We start from the raw sequence: 18,122 nt of genomic DNA, 5'->3' as shown, positions 1-18,122 counted from the left end.
CTCTGAAAATTAACTTTGCAGTTACCACAGGTTCCCCTAGAGGACGCCAAAGGGCTACATCTGACGGAAGATGAAGGCGGGAAAAGTCCTTTCTCGGACAGGTAAGATCCTATGGGGGTGCTCCCACGCTTCCCACAGTGACGCCAGTGTAACTGCTAGAAGCATCATAGGCGCCCTGCACCAGCAGTGTGGGTTGTGAAATGCACACCAAGCTTTCTGGCCATGTCACTGGCACAAATGATGTCCCAGGCCGCCCCCAAATATTTTAGTCCTTGTAGGGGGCCCAGTGGTGGCTGCCCAAAGACATTTGCATGCCAGCCCTAGCACCTGTAAGTGTGACCTTGTTTGGAAAAGGTTCAGGATCTTGAGATGATATTTCCTGGATAATTGGAGCTGACCCTAAATCGGATGACAGCGGTCCTTATAAGAGAAAAGCAGAAGGAAAATTCGGCTCAGGCAGAAGAGGGGAACACAGGGAAGAGAGTCCGCGTGAGGACGGAAGCAGAGACTGGAGGATGCGCCCACGAACCCGTGAACACCTGGAGCCACAGAAGCTGCAAGAGACAAGGAGGGAGTCTCCCCCGGACCCTCCCTGGAGGGAGTACCCCTCGATCTTTGGACTGTTGGGCCCCAGAACTGTGAGCAAACAAATTTCTATTGTTTCAAGCCATCAGCTTGTAGTAATAAGTTACAACAATCCTAAAAGACAAATATAGTGATCCTGCACATTCTCAGAGGGCGTGAAATGGCCCACAGGGAGGAGGAAATTGTTTCTTGGAAGGGGGCAAGGGATGCATGAAGAAATCTGTCAGCCTGCAAAGGACCACAGTATACAAGCAGATATGCACTTTTTCTGTGGGTGGTTTAGTTGCTAAGTCGTGTCTGACCCTTGCAACTCCATGGACTGTAGCCCACCCAGCTCCTCTGTCCACGGGATTTCCCAGGCAAGAATACTGGAGTGGGTTGCCATTTCCTGACACAGGCGTCAAACCCAGTTCTCCTGTAACGCAGACGGATCCTTTTCCGTCTGAGCCACCACTATCCGTGGTACTAGAAATTAATTCATAAGAAGCAAGAGGGACTAGACGCCAGGGAAAAAACAAAGTCTAACCAAGGCTTCTTATGGGAATGATCATTTCTTCCCCACCCTGAAAATCACTCCCCTACCCTTACGCTGCACACACATCAGAGCTACTTCTTTTAATTTTTAAGATTACATTGTAATTGAAAGTGGGATTCGGCCACTTGCCAATCAAAAGCCATTCAAGAGGACGGCAGGTTGGTGGAAAGTCTGTTTTGTTTTGGATGCCAGCAAAGGCAGGGGAGGTGCCCCCTACCCCAGAAAATCAGGAGGCTAGCACTTTCATAGGCTGAGGAAGGGGCCTACATGTAAAAACAGCACAGTCAGCTCTGAGAGGCATCTTGAAATTGGTCATCCGTGGTCTGACCAGCACCCTCTTGTCGTAAGTGCGCTGAATCTTCAGTTCCATGGAAGGTTCGGTCCCATTCCCTTGAGGCCAGTTCTCAGAACTGTGGCAGCTTAGGTCATGGCTACAGTCTGGTCATTGTGTGATAATAGCTGACTTCTCCACCTGGGGAGTGGAGGGGGGTTCAGTATCTATAAGACGACTCCCAGGATATGACTCAGAATGTTATCTCCAGCCCTAGAGAAGGAACTAACGGTCCTCGACTATGCTTAATGACTTCATCAATATTATTATTATTATTATTATTAGGTCTCCTTTGACTATTTCCCTTTGTTTCTGCGTTTTCTTACTGCTCTGACGAAAATTATTCTTTGGCTAAAGTTTCCCACAGGGCTTCCCTGGTGGCCCAGATGGTAAAGCGTCTGCCCACAATGCGGGAGACCCGGGTTCAATCCCTGGGTTGGGAAGATCCCCTGGAGAAGGGAAAGGCAGCCCACTCCAGGATTCTTGCCTGGAGAATCCCATGGGCAGAGGAGCCTGGTGGGCTATCGTCCACGAGATAGCAAGGCATCAGACATGACTGAATGGCTAACACTCCCACAGGCAAAAGGCAGGCTGAGGACGTGGGGGTGAGGGGGGGTGATGGCAAGGACCACAGGGTCCTTCTCCACTTCAACGTGAGGAAACATTACGATGTTACAAAAGAGAGAGAAAAGCAAAATACGGCCAGAACCTAAACTTTTTTTTTCCTCAGGGAAAGGCATCTTAGGCTCCTCCTTCTTTTCTAGAAATGCCTCTTGATGAAAGTAAAAGAGAAGAGTGAAAAAGTTCGCTTAAGGCTCAACATTCAGAAAACTAAGATCATGGCATCTGGTTCCACCACTTCATGGCAAATAGATGGAGAAACAGTGGAAACAGTGACAGACTTTCTTTTGGGGGGCTCCAAAATCACTGCAGATAGTAACTGCAGCCATGAAATAAAGAGACGCTTACTGCCTGGAAGAAAAGTTGATGCCATCCAACCATCTCATCCTCTGTTGTCCCCTTCTCCTCCCACCTTCAATGTTTCCCAGCATCAGGGTCTTTTCCAGTGAGTCAGCTCTTCACATCAGCTGGCCAAAGTATTGGAGTTTCAGCTTCAGCATCAGTCCTTCCAATGCACATTCAGGACTGATGTCCTTTAGGATGGACTGGTTGGATCTCCTCGCAGTCCAAGGGACTCTCAAGAGTCTTCTCCAACACCACAGCTCAAAAGCATCAATTCTTTGGTGCTCAGCTTTCTTTACAGTCCAACTCTTACATCCATACGCGACTACTGGAAAAACCATAGCTTTGATTAGACGGACCTTTGTTGGCAAAGTAATGTGTCAGGTCTAAGCCAGTCATTGCATCCTGTATCCTGTTGACTTGGGGATTAAACTTACACAGTGCTCAGGTTTTTTCATTGCTGGCTTCCTAAGGAATCATTTTAGATATCTGTTCCCTAATCACTTCCTTCTGCCCTCATGGAATGCTAATACCCCTGGTACAGGCAACCCTTGGTATTCATGGAGCGTTGGTTCTGGGATCCGCTACTGATACCAAAATGAGTTGAATGGATGTTCAAATCCATGGCCCGTATCCAAGTCTAGACTGAATATGTGTTTAGGTATTGCATGCATGGCTGTGCTCTGTAAATAAATCACAGCCCCTGTCAAGAATCCACTTTCACCCCTTTAGGGGAGGGGGCAATATCATCCCATTAAGAATGTACAGTGGAAGGGATTTCAACACTTTTGATAACACCAGAAGGCTGGAAATCACCTAAATGTCTCTCAGTGAGGACTATTTGAATGAACTGTGATACACCCAAGGAATACAATACTGTGTAGATACACACACACACACACACACACACACACACAGGAGGAGTCCTTCAGTATACTAGTAGAAGATCTCCAAAATATATTAAGTAAAAAAAGTGCAAGGAGCAGGACGTTTACAAAATGGTGTCATTCTCATAAAAGCAGAGAGGAAGAATATGTGTCTGTATGTGAAAGTCGACCAGTCGTGTCCAACTTTTGTGACCCCATGGACTACACGGTGCATGGAATTCTCCAGACCAGAATACTGGAGCGGGGGGTGGCCCTTCCCTTCTCCAGGGGGTCTTCCCACGTTGCAGGTGGCTTCTTTACCAGCTGAGCCACTGAAGTATCACAGTAAAGATACACATTGCACTGGTGACACTGGGTGCTTGAAGGGAAGGAAACAGAGAGGCCGGATGCGGGTCCGCCTTTGACTGTGCACCCTGAACCGTGGCGCTGTGCTGCCTGCTCAGATGTTAAAAGCAAAAAAACAAAAACAAAAACTGAGTGTTAGCGTTTATGCTTTCTGGCATATGTCCTTAAAATATTGGCGCTAGTAGAATCAGTCGTGTTTCACTCTCACGCCGCCAGCTGAAAGATTCTCTCATGAGCGGGATTTCAGGACATGATAGACAAGCAAGTAAGTGGCTTTTGCCTCTGTTTTCTGTTTCTGCCACACTGGACTGGGTTGTTTTTTGTTTTTTTTTTTTTTTTTCACCACCACGGGGTTTTCCATAATACCTCCACGACTGGACGCAAACTCTGCATGGCGTTTGAAAACGGACCTTCCTGGACTCCCCATTTTCCTCTCTCAGTTCAGTTCAGTTCAGTTCAGTCACTCAGTCGTGTCTGACTCTTTGTGACCCCATGAATTGCAGCACACCAGGCCTCCCTGTCCATCACCAACTCCCGGAGTTCACTGAGACTCACATCCATCGAGTCAGTGATGCCATCCAGCCATCTCATCCTCTGTCGTCCCCTTCTCCTCCTGCCCCCAATCCCTCCCAGCATCAGGGTCTTTTCCAATGAGTCAACTCTTCGCATGAGGTGGCCAAAGTACTGGAGTTTTACTCCCACGTAGCCGTGTGTGGACTACCTCCACTGTGGTTTCCTCACTGCCTTTTCACACCTGCCGCACTTATGTCTTCTTCAGGCAGAGTACCCTTGCCCAGTCTGGTGGATATCCTGCGGCTAGAATTTTCCCCGAACATTCCTGCCTTCGGTGACTCACCTTCTGAGCATGGAGAGAAGCGTCAGCCAGTCAGGAGCCCTTTGTGTGTTCAGTTTCCTGGGCCCTGCCGCTTTCTGTCGTTAAGGCTGTCACGCAGTTGGATGACGCCTCATTAAACTCCTATCTAAAGCCAGTCGTCAGGTTCCACCAACACGTAGTAATGAGTGTGGACTCGTGCGCTCCGCACTGTTTCCACTCCTGAGTGAGCCCCTGGCTTCAGTCCAAAAGCAACTGCCAGGGGCATTCTGGCGATGATTAACCTGTACAGATTCGTGGACACATACACACACATCGTGGCGAATCACTGGTGTCCTTTTCACAGGGTGTGCAAGCTCTGTGAGTGTGGTGGCCTGTCTGCAGCGGCTAAGTCAGCAGTGGTGACGTCGTGCTAGGATTGTCACCATTCAGGTCAATACAGTCCTCGGTCGTGTCCAACACTTTGTGACCCCATGAACCGCAGCACTCCAGGCCTCCCTGTCCATCACCAGCTTCCAGAGTCTACTCAAACTCATGTCCATCAAGTCAGTGCTGTCATCCAGCCATCTCATCCTCTGTCGTCCCCTTCTCCTCCTGCCCCCAGTCCCTCCCAGCATCGGGGTCTTTTCTAATGAGTCAACTCTTTGCATCAGGTGGCTAAAGTATTCGAGTTTCAGCTTCAACATCAGTCCTTCCAATGAACACCCAGGACTGATCTCCTTTAGACTGGACTGGTTGGATCTCCTTGCAGTCCAAGGGACTCTCGAGAGTCTTCTCCAACACCACAGTTCAAAAGCATCAATTCTTCGGCACTCAGCTTTCTTCACAGTCCAACTCTCACATCTATACATGACCACTGGGAAAACCATAGCCTTGACTAGATGGACCTTTGTTGGCAAAGTAATGTCTCTGCTTTTGAATATGCTTTCTAGGTTGGTCATAACTTTCCTTCCATTAATTCATCAGTATTTAATTTTTGAATGCTTGCAAGTAAGATCTTCAGAGATAACTCACACCTTAGGTTTGGTGGAAGGAGCCAGACTTCCCTCTGGTCAGTGCGCACTGGCCAAGGGTGGGGCTGAGAGCTGAAGACCTGTGTGTGGAGGATGGGAGGTAGCCCCTCTTATTGAGGTGTGGGGCTGCATGGGGACTGTCAGGAGCTGATAAGAGAGGAGGGTTCAAATGGGGTATGCAGGGGCTGCAGTTAGAGGGGCAGCAGACCTGACCTCTGGGGGTCTCTCTTTCCAAAGACACTTTTTTCATTTTTCAGCTGCGTCAAGTAGTGTGCAGGACCTCAGTTTCCCAACCAGAAATCAACCTGTGCACCTTGCATGGGGCCCACGGAGTCTTAATTACTGGACTGCCAGGGAGGTCGTCCAAAGGCAATTTTGGTCCAGTTCATCATTGGTCATCATTTTGCCCTCCAGAGAAAAGAGTTAGTTGTACATTCAGCAAGTGAAAGTCTTCCATTCCTTGGATGCTTATGAGAGCTTGTTCAAATTTCCAAACCGAAGCAGAATTCAGTTAAAATGTGTATATTTATCTTTGAGATTCATGCTGGAAATTAAAAGAGACATTTATTACGAGGGTCTGGGGGGTAGGTCTCAAAAGCTGAAGATACAGGTAGGTCTCAAAAGCTGAAGATACAGGTAGCTCTCATGGTCTAGCTCAGGGTCCCCAGGCTCTGGGACTTAATTCATGTTGATCTGAGGTGGGGCTGATGTAATAATAATAGGAATAAAGTGCACAATAAATGTGATGTGCTTGAATCATCCTGAAACCAACCCTGCTCCCCCACGTCCGTGGAAAAAGTGTCTTTCACAAAAGCAGTCCCTGGTACCAAAAAGGTTGGGGTCTGCTGGGACTGAAAGTGTGAGCCCCGCTGTCGGAGATGATTCAAATCTCTAGGCTGACCCGTCAGCCAGGGTGGGACAGGGCACTTGATTGAGAGCCTCACTAAAGACCCTGATGCTGGGAAAGATTGAGGGCAGGAGAAGAAGGGGGTGACAGAGGATGAGATGGTTGGATGGCATCACTGATGCGAAGGACACGAGTTTGAGCCAACTTCAGAAAATGGTGAAGACCAGGGAAGCCTGGTATGCTTCAGTCATTGGGGTCGCAGAGTCAGACAGGACGGAGCGACTGAACAACTCTCACAGTCTGGGACAGAAGAATCTCCCGCAATGAGTCCCAGCTTTTCTCAGTATGATATTTTTTTTCAAATTTCAAGGACCACCATGTAATTGTTGTCATACTTTTGAATATAAAAACAGTTAATGAACAAAGAAGGCCCACAAATGCATTTACCAGCAGCTTGCAATAACTCTAACTTCCACCAGGGTGCATCAGTGCCCAAGTTTTCAACAATACAAAAATCGCAACCCATTTAGGTGAGATGAAATTAGTTTCACCCTGTGACTTCTAGTAATTCACCTAACTTGTTGACAGCTCTCGCTGCACCGCTAATGTAAGGATGGGCTTTGAATAACTATCTTAGAGACTTCTGTGGGATCAAAGAGAAGACATGATTCTAGTTCCGCCTTTGTGTCCGTCGGCTGTGTGATCTTGGCAAATTAACCTCAAATTAAAATAACATGTTCCTTGTCTTCCTCATAGAGTTGTTCCAAAGAGAAAATGTCTTTAACCTAATATATTATTCAGCTTAATCCTCTGCAAAACTCTCACGTCTCTCTCCACCACACTTCTCTGTGAGCAGTTAGCAATAATGGATGTTAAGTGCTCCTTTAAAAGCAAGTAGATTGTATCTACTCCACAGTTGTTTTTTCTTTGTCTCCTATAACTATCTCCCAAGTTCTTAAAAAAAAAAAAAAAGGAAGAAAGAAACATTCTAGATCTGCACTGTCCAATATAATAATAACCATTTGGCCCATGTGACTCCTGAACACTTGAAATGTGGTTAGTCTGAGGTGAGGTGTGCTGTAAAGTATAAAATCTACAACAACTGTCACACATTTAACAACAACAAAAAAGGTGTAAAATATTTCATTTATAATTCTGACTATATGTTGAGATAATATTTTGAGATATCAGCTTAAATAAAAGTATATTACTACCATGATTCTGGCTACTGAAAAATTTACATGACGTATCTGACTCATTATATTTCCACTGGGCAGTACCGGTCCTGACGGTGTAGGTTTTCAGTGTCTGTCCTGCTATGAGTTTCTGTGTTTTAACCATGAGCACTCTGAGAAGGAAAAGAAGTTCTAGGTGAGCCTAAGACTTAGCTCTTCCACAGATTTATCCTACAGAAGCACACACATGTAGGTGCCTGTACAATGTGCATATGTTTGCAATACTGTCTATAGCACGAAGAAAAGAGTCGAAAACAGCCTAAACATTCAGGAACTGAGGTCCAGCTGCTTCTGTGCAACATGTGCGACTATTAAAAAGGCAAGACATTTTCCATAAAACCCGCTAGAGATATCATATACCTAACATGAATACCATGTTACATATTCATACTTACTCTGTTCAGTCTGTCTGAGATGAGACCTCTTAATCTCTATGTTTAAAAATGCCCTCAAGAGATTCTGATTTCCAGATATTTGACATACACTAAAATAATGTATGAGTACATGTACCTACAGGGAAAGATATCCATGATGGTGTCTAGATTAATATTGTGTGCTGTGTGCTTAGTCACTCGGTCACGTACAACTCCGTGACCTGTTGGACTGTAGCCCACCAGGCTCCTCTGTCCATAGGATTCTCCAGGCAAGAATACTGGAGTGGGTCACCATGCCCTCCTCCAGGGGATCTTCCCCACCCAAGGATCAAACCTGCATCTCCTGGGTATCCTGCATTGCAGGCGGATTCTTTACCCACTGAGCATTCAGGGAATATATAATAATATTACATGATGATTTTTGTTCATAAAATAGTATTCAGTTCAGTCGCTCAGTCATGTCCAACTCTTTGCGACCCCATGAATCGCAGCATGCCAGGCCTCCCTGTCCATCACCACTCCCGGAGTTCACTCAAACTCACGTCCATTGAGTCGGTGATACCATCCAGCCATCTTATCCTCGGTCGTCCCCTTCTCCTCCCGCCCCCAATCCCTCCCAGCATCAGAGTCTTTTCCAATGAGTCAACTCTTCGCATGAGATGGCCAAAGTACTGGAGTTTCAGCTTAAAGCATCATTCCTTCCAAAGAACACCCAGGGCTGATCTCCTTTAGAATGGACTGGTTGGATCTCCTTGCAGTCCAGGGGACTCTCAGGAGTCTTCTCCAACATCACAGTTCAAAAGCATCAATGCTTAGGCGCTCAGCTTTCTTCACAGTCCAACTTCACATCCATACATGACCACTGGAAAAACCATAGCCTTGACTAGATGGACCTTTGTTGGCAAAGTAATGTCTCTGCTTTTCAATATGCTATCTAGGTTGGTCATAACTTTTCTTCCAAGGAGTAAGCATCTTTTAATTTCATAGCTGCAGTCACCATCTGCAGTGATTTTGGAGCCCCCCAAAACAGTATTACATATATGTATATGAGTACAAGGGTTTCCCTGGTGGTAAAGCATCTGCCTACAATGCAGGTGACACAGGTTCCATGCCTGGGTGGGGAAGATCCTCTGGAGAAGGAAATAGCAACCCACTCCAGTATTCTTGTCTGGAGAATCCCATGGAAGGAGAAGCCTGGTGGGCTACAGTCCCTGTGGTCTCCAAAGAATGGGACCCGACTTAACGACTGAACAACAGTGTGTGTGCAAAGACGTATTTAGGCATAGAAAAAAATGCGGAAGGTAAGATCCCCAACTGTTAGCTGTGGTGGCCTGGGGGAAGTGGAAGAGGAAGAAAAGATGGATTTTTCCATTTTTACTTTCAGACTTTGGTATTTGTTTGTTTGAAAGTGAAGGTCCCTCAGCCGTGTCTGACTCTTTGCGAGCCCATGAACTATATACAGTGCATGGAATTTTTCAGGCCAGAATACTGGAGTGGGTAGCCTTTCCCTTCTCCAGGGAAGGACTTCCAAACCTAGGGATAGAACCCAGGTCTCCAGCATTGCAGGCAGATTCTTTGCCAGCTGAGCCACCAGGGAAAAGTGAAAGTGAAGTCGCTCAGTTGTGTCCCACTCTTTGCAATCCCATGGACCCTCCACCCATGGAATTTCCCAGGCAAGAATACTGGAGGGCTGCCATTTCCTTCTTCGGGGGATCTTACTGACCCAGGGATCGAACCCGGATCTCCAGCCCTGAAAGCAGACGATTTTACCGTCTGAGCCACCAGGGAAGCTCCCCAAGCCCATTTGTTTGTTCAGGCATCACTTAAAGGGAGGAGGAGGAGCTGTGATTTCACCATTCCCCAGTGTTGGGGAGGGAGGCTGCCTGAGGCCGTTACTGGCGCTCACAGCGCAGCCCCGGGGTCTGTGTCTGTGGGGCGGGGGGCCGGAGGACCCCGGGTTGGGGGGCGCGCCCTTCCCCGGAGCCCCGCGCCCGGCCCCGCAGCTGCCCCTGCGCGGCTGCCCTTCTCTCTCCGCTGTCCGACGCCACCCAGGGAGCCCGGAACCGCCTTGAATCTGGGATCTGCGGAGAGAGCTTTCCAGATCGCCCCTTGGCCGGTGGCAGAAGCCAGAGGCGGTGAGGTCACCACCCCCGCACAGCTGCGACCTATTTCAAGGAGACAGGTGGCGGCTCTGGCCTCCTCCCCTCTGGAAGCCGGCTGCCAGAAGCCTACTCAAGGGCGACCGCAGCCCTGGACGCCTCTGCGGGGGCCAAAAGGGGCGCCCGGGGTGAACCAGTATCCTCGGGAGCCCACAGACACTTCCTCCCTCCAGAACGGCGGGCTCGGCCCTGGTGACATACACTCCCGCTGGGGGGAGTCTTCTGCCCACGCTGCACCCCAGACCTGCAGGATCGGAATCTCTCGGGTGATGTCGCCATCAGCCTTTTGCAGGCTCCCAGGTGACTCATACAGGCAGCCAAGGTCCAGACCACTGGTCTAACTCAAGTGCCCTGATCCGCAGCAGCCCTGGCAAATGTGCTAGAAATGCAATCTCAGGCCCCACCCGCGACCCTAGTGAATCAGAACCTGCTTTTCCACATGGTCCCAGGAGTGCACCTAAGGGTTTGGACTCCGTGGTGGCTCAGATGGTAAAGTGTCTGCCTGCAATGCGGGAGACCCAGGTTCAATCCCCGGGTCTGGAAGATCCTCTGGAGAAGGAAATGGTCAACCCACTCCAGTACCCTTGCCTGGAAAATTCCACGGAGGGAGGAGCCTGGTGGGCTTACAGTCCACTGGGTTGCAAAGAATCAGACAGGACCCAGAGACTTCACTTTCTTTCTTTCTTGAGAGTTTGGGGGTTTTCCAGGTGGCGCTCGTGGTAAAGAACCCTCCTGCCAATGTAGGATGGACATAACAGAAGGGGGATTTGGTCCGTGGGTCAGCAAGATCCCTGGAGTAGGGGATGGCAACCCACTCTCCAGTCTTCTTGCCTGGAGAATCCCCTGGACAGAGGAGCCTGATGGGTTACAGTCCATGGGGTCACAAAGAGTCAGATGGGACTTAGCACTCCTGGGAGTTTGGAAGTGGTGCTGTAGGCAGGGGCTGGGAGATAAATAGGCTCTGAGGGCTTGCAAAAAGGAGTGGAATACTCACAAAGTCCCTGACTCCTATGTGCCCCCAAAGACCTCCTTAACTTCTCTGAGCCTCATTCGCCTCACTGATCTAATGAAGATAAAAAATACTCCTCTGGGATGGCTGTGATGATTAAGCTTGATGATGCCTGCAAAGCGCTGATCATTTGCCCCGTAAAGTCTGAGCTCCGCGTTTGTTAGGATTGTACTATTTCTCATCCTGAAATGCAGTGAGTGTGTGCTGCTTGTCCAGCTCATCCCCCATCCCACCAGCGTCGAACGTCTTTCCAGGGGCTCAGACACGGGACCAGTCCAGACAGTGTCCAATTCCAGAGCTGTTTTTCCTGTTGCAATCATGCGCTTGCTCCCTCCTTCGGAGAAGAAAAACAATACAAGGGAGTAGGTTCTCGTAATCGCCATGGAGGCTGCAAATGTGGAGCATTTCTGTGCCAGCTGGAGAGGAGAAGGGTTTGGGGAAGGGGGGAGTGCCAAGTCTCCGCCCGTCTGGGCTTCTCAGTTGCAGATCAACCTCAGATGGAGGGTAAGAGGAGCTGTGTGAAGGCCTCCGGGACAATCTGGGGACTGGTCTGTGATCACGGGAAGGGGTGGGCAACGTGAAGCCTTGCTGGGCTTTCGGGCTTTGCAGACATCCATCCAACAACGGTACTGGTTTTTCATAGCCCTTTTCAGTCGCTTAACAAACATGAAGCTTTTAGTGCCAGGCATTGCATTAGTATCTCATTTCATCATCAAAATTACCCCTGGAGGCTGGTATTACCCTCATTTTACAGGTGAGAAAATAGGTTCAGAGATGTTTGGTTCAAAGGTCACGTAGCTGTTAAATGCCAGAACTGGGACTGAAACAGAGGTTGTGCAGGGTCCAAACCTTACTCATGCTCACTCAATGGTACGGCTCCTCCTCCTCAAGATGTGGCCGTTGGGGCTGGCGCTCTTTCCCATGGAAGATCAGATTGTTATCCTGGGTGTTTTCTTTCCTCCTGGTGTTGAGAAGCCCTGTCTGCCCAAGTCCTCTGATAATCCCTTCATCTTTGGAGAGGGAGGCACGAATTCCAGTGTGAACTATGGCTCTGTATTTGTCCACAGACTGCCAAGAGTTTAAAAACATCCCTCTTACTTTCACCTTTCCGCGGAAGAAACACTTGTTAAAGACGACGGAAAATTTACACATGGGCAGTAAAAAGAGAGATGAGTCCTATTTGAGGGACAAAGCAAGCCGCAGCCTTGGGGGAGTGGAGAATATGTGGTGGTTTTATGGGCCACAAAAAAGGGTGGATTTTTAGGCAAAGGGGCCAGCACAGGCAAGGCCACAAAGACATCAGATTATCTCTGTGCTCTTTTATCCACCCTCCCCCGGCCCAATCATGTTGAAATAAAAGCCAGCTGGGATTTTCAAGAACAAACTTTATTTTGAATTCTAAATTAACTCAGAAATTTAATATGAATGGTATGTAGTAATTCCTAACACTATGTGCCAGCCGCCACCCTAAACACTTGATGTGCCTTATCTCATTCAGTCCTCACGAGAACCCATTTCAGAGGTGAAGAAACTGAGGCACAGACAGACTAAATAACTTCTCAATAACCATTAAGTGACTGGGCCACGATTCACAGCCAAGCCACCTGGCTCCCAATGCTCCACTCTTGCCCACCTGCTATTTTGCCTCTCGAATGCCAGATACTCACATCTCACTGCAGCCTCAGGCAAGCTTCCTTTCAAAATGTTTTCTCATAACTCCTTTTTAGTGCAGAGCAGGGCTGAGCCAGGACATCTGTGGCTACAGACATCTGTGTAGTAAAATAATAATAATATTAAATATTTGCCAAGCACCTACTTCATGCCAGTGTGTGTGTGTGCTCAGCTATTCGGTCATGTCTGACTCTTTGTGATCCCATGGACTGTAGCCTGCCATGCTCCTCTATCTGTGGGGTTATCCCAGCAAAAATACTAGAGTGGGCTGCCATTTCTTTCTCTAGGCGATCTTCCTGAGCCAGGGATCAAACCCACATCTTCTGCATTGGAGGTAGCTTCTTTACCACTGCACCACCTCGGAAGCCCACTGTGTGCCAGGCACAGGGCTAAATTCTTTACAGGCCTCTTCTCATTTTATACTCCCCCAAGCCCTCTGGGGATGTAGGTATATTATTATCCCCACTTATAAATAAGGCACTGGGGCTCAGGAACCAGTCCAGGATGATACCAGGAGGTGGCTGAGCTGGGTGTCAATTCTAGGCTGTCTGAAATGAGTTCTCCCTTTCAACAAAAATCCTATAGTGTCTCTTTATTCTCTGTGTCTGTGTCTGTGTCTGCGTCTGTGTGTTGGGGGACAGGGGTGGGGTCATTTAATTTTCCTCTAAAAAGCTAAAAAGATTTCCTATCTGTCAAATGAGACAAAAATAACTAATATCTCCACACAATTGTGTACATTAGGAAGGACTCCCAAGTGTATAATCTCATGTGAATGTCAGCAACCTTATTATGGATGTGAGAGTTGGACTGTGAAGAAAGCTGAGCGCCGAAGAATTGATGCTTTTGAACTACGGTGTTGGAGAAGACTCTTAAGAGTCCCTTGGACTGCAAGGGGATACAACCAGTCCATTCTGAAGGAGATCAGCCCTGGGATTTCTTTGGAAGGAATGATGCTAAAGCTGAAACTCCAGTACTTTGGCCACCTCATGCGAAGAGTTGACTCATTGGAAAAGACTCTGATGCTGGGAGGGATTGGGGGCAGGAGGAGAAGGGGACGACAGAGGATGAGATGGCTGGATGGCATCACTGACTCGATGGATGTGAGTCTGAGTGAACTCCAGGAGTTGGTGATGGACAGGTAGGCCTGGTGTGCTGCGATTCATGTGTTCGCGAAGAGTCGGACACGACTGAGTGACTGAACTGAACTGAACTGAACCTTATTAAGATAGAATTACACATCTTCCAGCCAGATCTTGGAAGTTCTAAGGTATGATGCTCTGTGACAGCAAAAGCAGCTAGGTTCTTTCTGCTCTTTCATCCTTGACTTTTTGGCTTTATTTTAGGCTTGCTGCCTTGTGAGCACAAAATGGTTGCCACAGCTCCAGGTATTTCATCTTCAGAAAAGCATATTCAAAGAAGGAAGAAAGTAGACTGGGCAGGGAAAGAGGCTTTCATTTAAATCAGGGAGGAAAATCTTTCTCCAACACTCACTCCTCCCCATCTGGCAAACTGCCTGTTACATCTCATTCACTAGAACTAAGCCACATGGCCTTCCCTAGGGGCAAAGGAGGCTGGACAAATTAGTCCAGTATATGAGTATTTCAGCCTCAACCGTGAAAAGTAGGTATATGATTGACAGTACTGTCTTCACAGCAGGCAGATGGGGGTACTGACCCAGACTCCAGCCCTCGGGGTCCTGTTTTGGAATGCCTTCCTCACAATTTTCCACTTCTGTGCCTGAGACTGTTGGGGCTGAAAGGGCTGTCTGGGTGGGGTACCCTGAGCCTGGGTCAGGCCCTGTCTGTCCCCTTTTCTCCCCTTGTAAGTGCTCTTGGGGGCTCCCCCGGTGGTGCTAGTGGTAAACAACCCGCCCACCAATGCAGGAGACACAAGGAACTTGGGTTCGATCCCTGGGTCAGGAAGATCCCTTGGAGAAGAGAAGGGCAACCCACTTCAGTGTTCTTGCCTGGAGAATCCCATGGACAGAGGAGCCTGGCAGGCTACGGTTCATAGGGTTGCAGAGTCGGACACGACTGAAGCGGTTTGGCACACATGCACACAAGCGCCCTTGGACTCTCCAGGTGCACGTGGAGCTGACCGGAGCCCCAAGGAGCTCTTAGATTCGTCCTGCTGGGGTCTTTTTGGTGCCCTGTAGCCGTCTTCTCTACCCAGGAGGCTGGCCAGGAGCGTGGATTGCTTCCCTGGCCTGTTCATTGTTTCTTTTGCGGGATCGCGTGAGACGGACTGCCAGAGTGGTCCTGGTAAGCTGATTTGGGATGACTCACTCAAATTGTACACTGGATAAGTTCAGAGATCTGGGTGGCGGACAGTTCACTTCCGGAATTTTGGCTTGAGCGGCACGTGTGAGCCCAGGCATTGGTCTTGACTGGCAATATTCCAGCTACGGTGCTGCCTCTGGTCTACCTGAGGCATTTTTTCAACTCCGAGCTGGCACCCAGGGCAGTGACCCCTGCTTTCTGTGGGCTCCTGACCAGGCCCGCAGTGTGGCAATGCCTGCTTTCTCCTGGGGCTTTCCAGCCCATTTTTCACAATGCCTACAGGCTTTTCTGGTTGAAGTCCTCTCTTGCCTCTGCTCAATGAGGTGACATCATGCTCTCCCTGGTCAGGCCTTAAGCTGTCTGGATGAGGGATGGACAGTCCTCATGTGAATGAGCTTGTTCATTCACCCTGTCCTCCCCTCTGGGTGGTATGAGGCAGGCAGGGGTGTGGCTGACACTGAGACCACCTTCTAAGAATGTAGTGCTTAGAACCTGAAGTTCAAGAGAAGACCTGGTAGTAAAGAGCCATTGAAGGGTTTTGGATAAGAGAGAGAAATGATAACATTTATAGGTTAGATCAATAGCTGTGGGTGGGGTGGATCAGAGCAGCGTTTATGTGGTACCTGTGAAGAGCTGGTTTTCCTTGATGCAGAAGCAGGTTTTAAGTAGTATGCAAAAGGGGCAATAAATTTCATTGGCTCGTATAGAGTGAGAATTATTCTTTTTCCAATTATCTTTCAGTCTGTTTGCTTGATTTAGCCAAGAAGAAATGATCAGTGTGGTGACAGTGTGTCTTTAATACCTCTCTAACTGAGCCACTGAACTGAACTGACATCTTGATGTGCTGTGCTTAGTCACTCAGTCTGGTCTGATTCTTTGCAACTGCATGGACTGTAGCCCACCAGGCTCCTCTGTCCATGGAATTTTCCAGGCAAGAATACTGGGGTGGGTTGCCATGCCCTCCTCCAAGGGATCCTCCCAACTCAGGGATCGAACCCAGGTCTCCCGGATTGGAGGCAACTTCTTCACCGTCTGAGCCATCAGGGAAGCCTCAAATCTTGATACTCTTCCTTTTGAGCAAAGAAAAAGCAGGACCTCAGACTTGGAACTTTTAGCAGCCAACAGTATCCAGCTAAGATTAGATAACATGGCTTTATTTTCATTCTCCTATTTTTTGTGTGGTTAATATTCTATTTATGGCCAGTGATGCTGGTTTTCTCATTGATGATAATGATATAAAAATTCCTTTTCAATAAAGTTGAGCAAAATGAGATGAATTTAAAGAAACAGGTGTATACTGTTAAGAAACAGTTAAGTGTATACTAAGTAGAACCTTAGTACAGCTGATAGGGGCTTCCCTGGTGGTCCAGTGAGAAAGAATCCACCTGCAATGCTGGAGACCTGGGTTTGATCCCTGGGTTGGGAAGATCCCCTGGAGGAGGAAATGGCAACCCACTCCCGTATTCTTGCCTGGAGAATCCCATGAACAGAGGAGCCTGGTGGGCTGAAGTCCATGGGGTCATAGAAGAGTCAGACATGACTTAGCAACTAAACAACAACAAAATCAACAAGTACAGCTGATACATGGAGACTTTTGTACATCTGCAAGAATGTACAGCCGAACACAGATGCCTGGAACTTAGGATACACTGGAATGGAAGAAAGTAAGATTAAACACAAGAGACCAGTAAGAAGGATATTGCAATAGTACAGGTGAGACATTTTCAACTTCTCTGATCAGACAGTCTTAAATTTATTTTGTTTTGCTCTCAAGATTAAGCTTTGAGGGCAGCCAGAGTGACTATCCAGTTAACACCGTTGTTAGCAACGCAAACTGTTGCCACAGACGCCGAGCTGGACTTTGATGTTAATGTATTCTTTCAAACATTGGTCCCCAAAGCTTTCCCTGACATGCTGCCTCAAATCCAACTTTGAGAGGTAAATAAATTCATTTATTATACATAAATGAATTACAATTTTTTTTAAGTTGTAAAGAAAAAAATCACATCTTACATTTTAAGAATTGATCATCATTTCACAATATATACAAACATTGGTTCGTTATATTGATGTTATTGTTGTTGTTCAGTTGCTAGCCTGAGACTAATATAATGTTAACCATTTTGAACTGTGGTGTTGGAAAAGACTCTTGAGAGTCCCTTGGATTGCAAGGAGATCCAACCAGTCCATCCTAAAGGAAATCAATCCTGAATATTCATTCATTGGAAGGACTGATGCTGAAGCTGAAAGTCCAATATTTTGACCACCTGATTCAAAGAAATGATTAATTGGAACAGACCCTGATGCTGGGAGAGATTGAAGGCAGGAGTAGAAGGGGACGACAGAGGATGAGATGGTTGGATGGCATCACCGACTCAATGGACATGAGTTTGAGTGAACTCCAGGAGTTGGTGATGGACAGGGAGGCCTGGTGTGCTGCAGTCCATGGGGTCGCAAAGAGTTGGACACAGCTGAGCAACTGAACTGAACTGATACTTTCACTTAAAAAAATAAAAATAGCATCTTAAAAAAATGTTTCAAAAATTCTTCTTCATCTTTCAGATTCCTTCAGTTCAAACGTCACCCCTTCTGAGAAGCTTTCCCTGATTTCTCTGTGTCTACTCATTTGTTCCTTGCCCTGTGCGTTCAGTGAACCTTCCAACATATGTAAGCCAAACTTGGAAATTACCTGGTGGTCCAGTGGTTAGGACTCAGTGCTTTCACTGCTGGGGCCTGGGGTTCAATCCCTGGTAAGGGAACTGAGATACTACAAGGCATATGGTGTGGCAATAAATAAATAAATATTAAGCCAAACTCTATGTAACAGTGTCTTTGTGGGCCTTCTCTCTAGGCTCTCAGCTGCCCAGTGACCCTGTCTTTCTTTTTATCCATGCCCCTTATGACTATTCTGGCACAAAAATAAGCAGGAGTTCAATAAGCATTTCTGTAACAAATAAACCTTTCAGTGGGGACACCACATAGCAGAAAAACACTTAGAAAGTCATTCAGTTCAGTTCAGCCGCTCAGTTGTGTCCGACTTTTGCGACCTCATGAACC

This window comes from Budorcas taxicolor, chromosome 10, assembly GCF_023091745.1.
Source record: "Budorcas taxicolor isolate Tak-1 chromosome 10, Takin1.1, whole genome shotgun sequence".
Classification (NCBI taxonomy): domain Eukaryota; kingdom Metazoa; phylum Chordata; class Mammalia; order Artiodactyla; family Bovidae; genus Budorcas; species Budorcas taxicolor.
The sequence above is the reverse complement of the archived record's forward strand: the minus strand, read 5'-3'. Positions refer to the sequence as shown.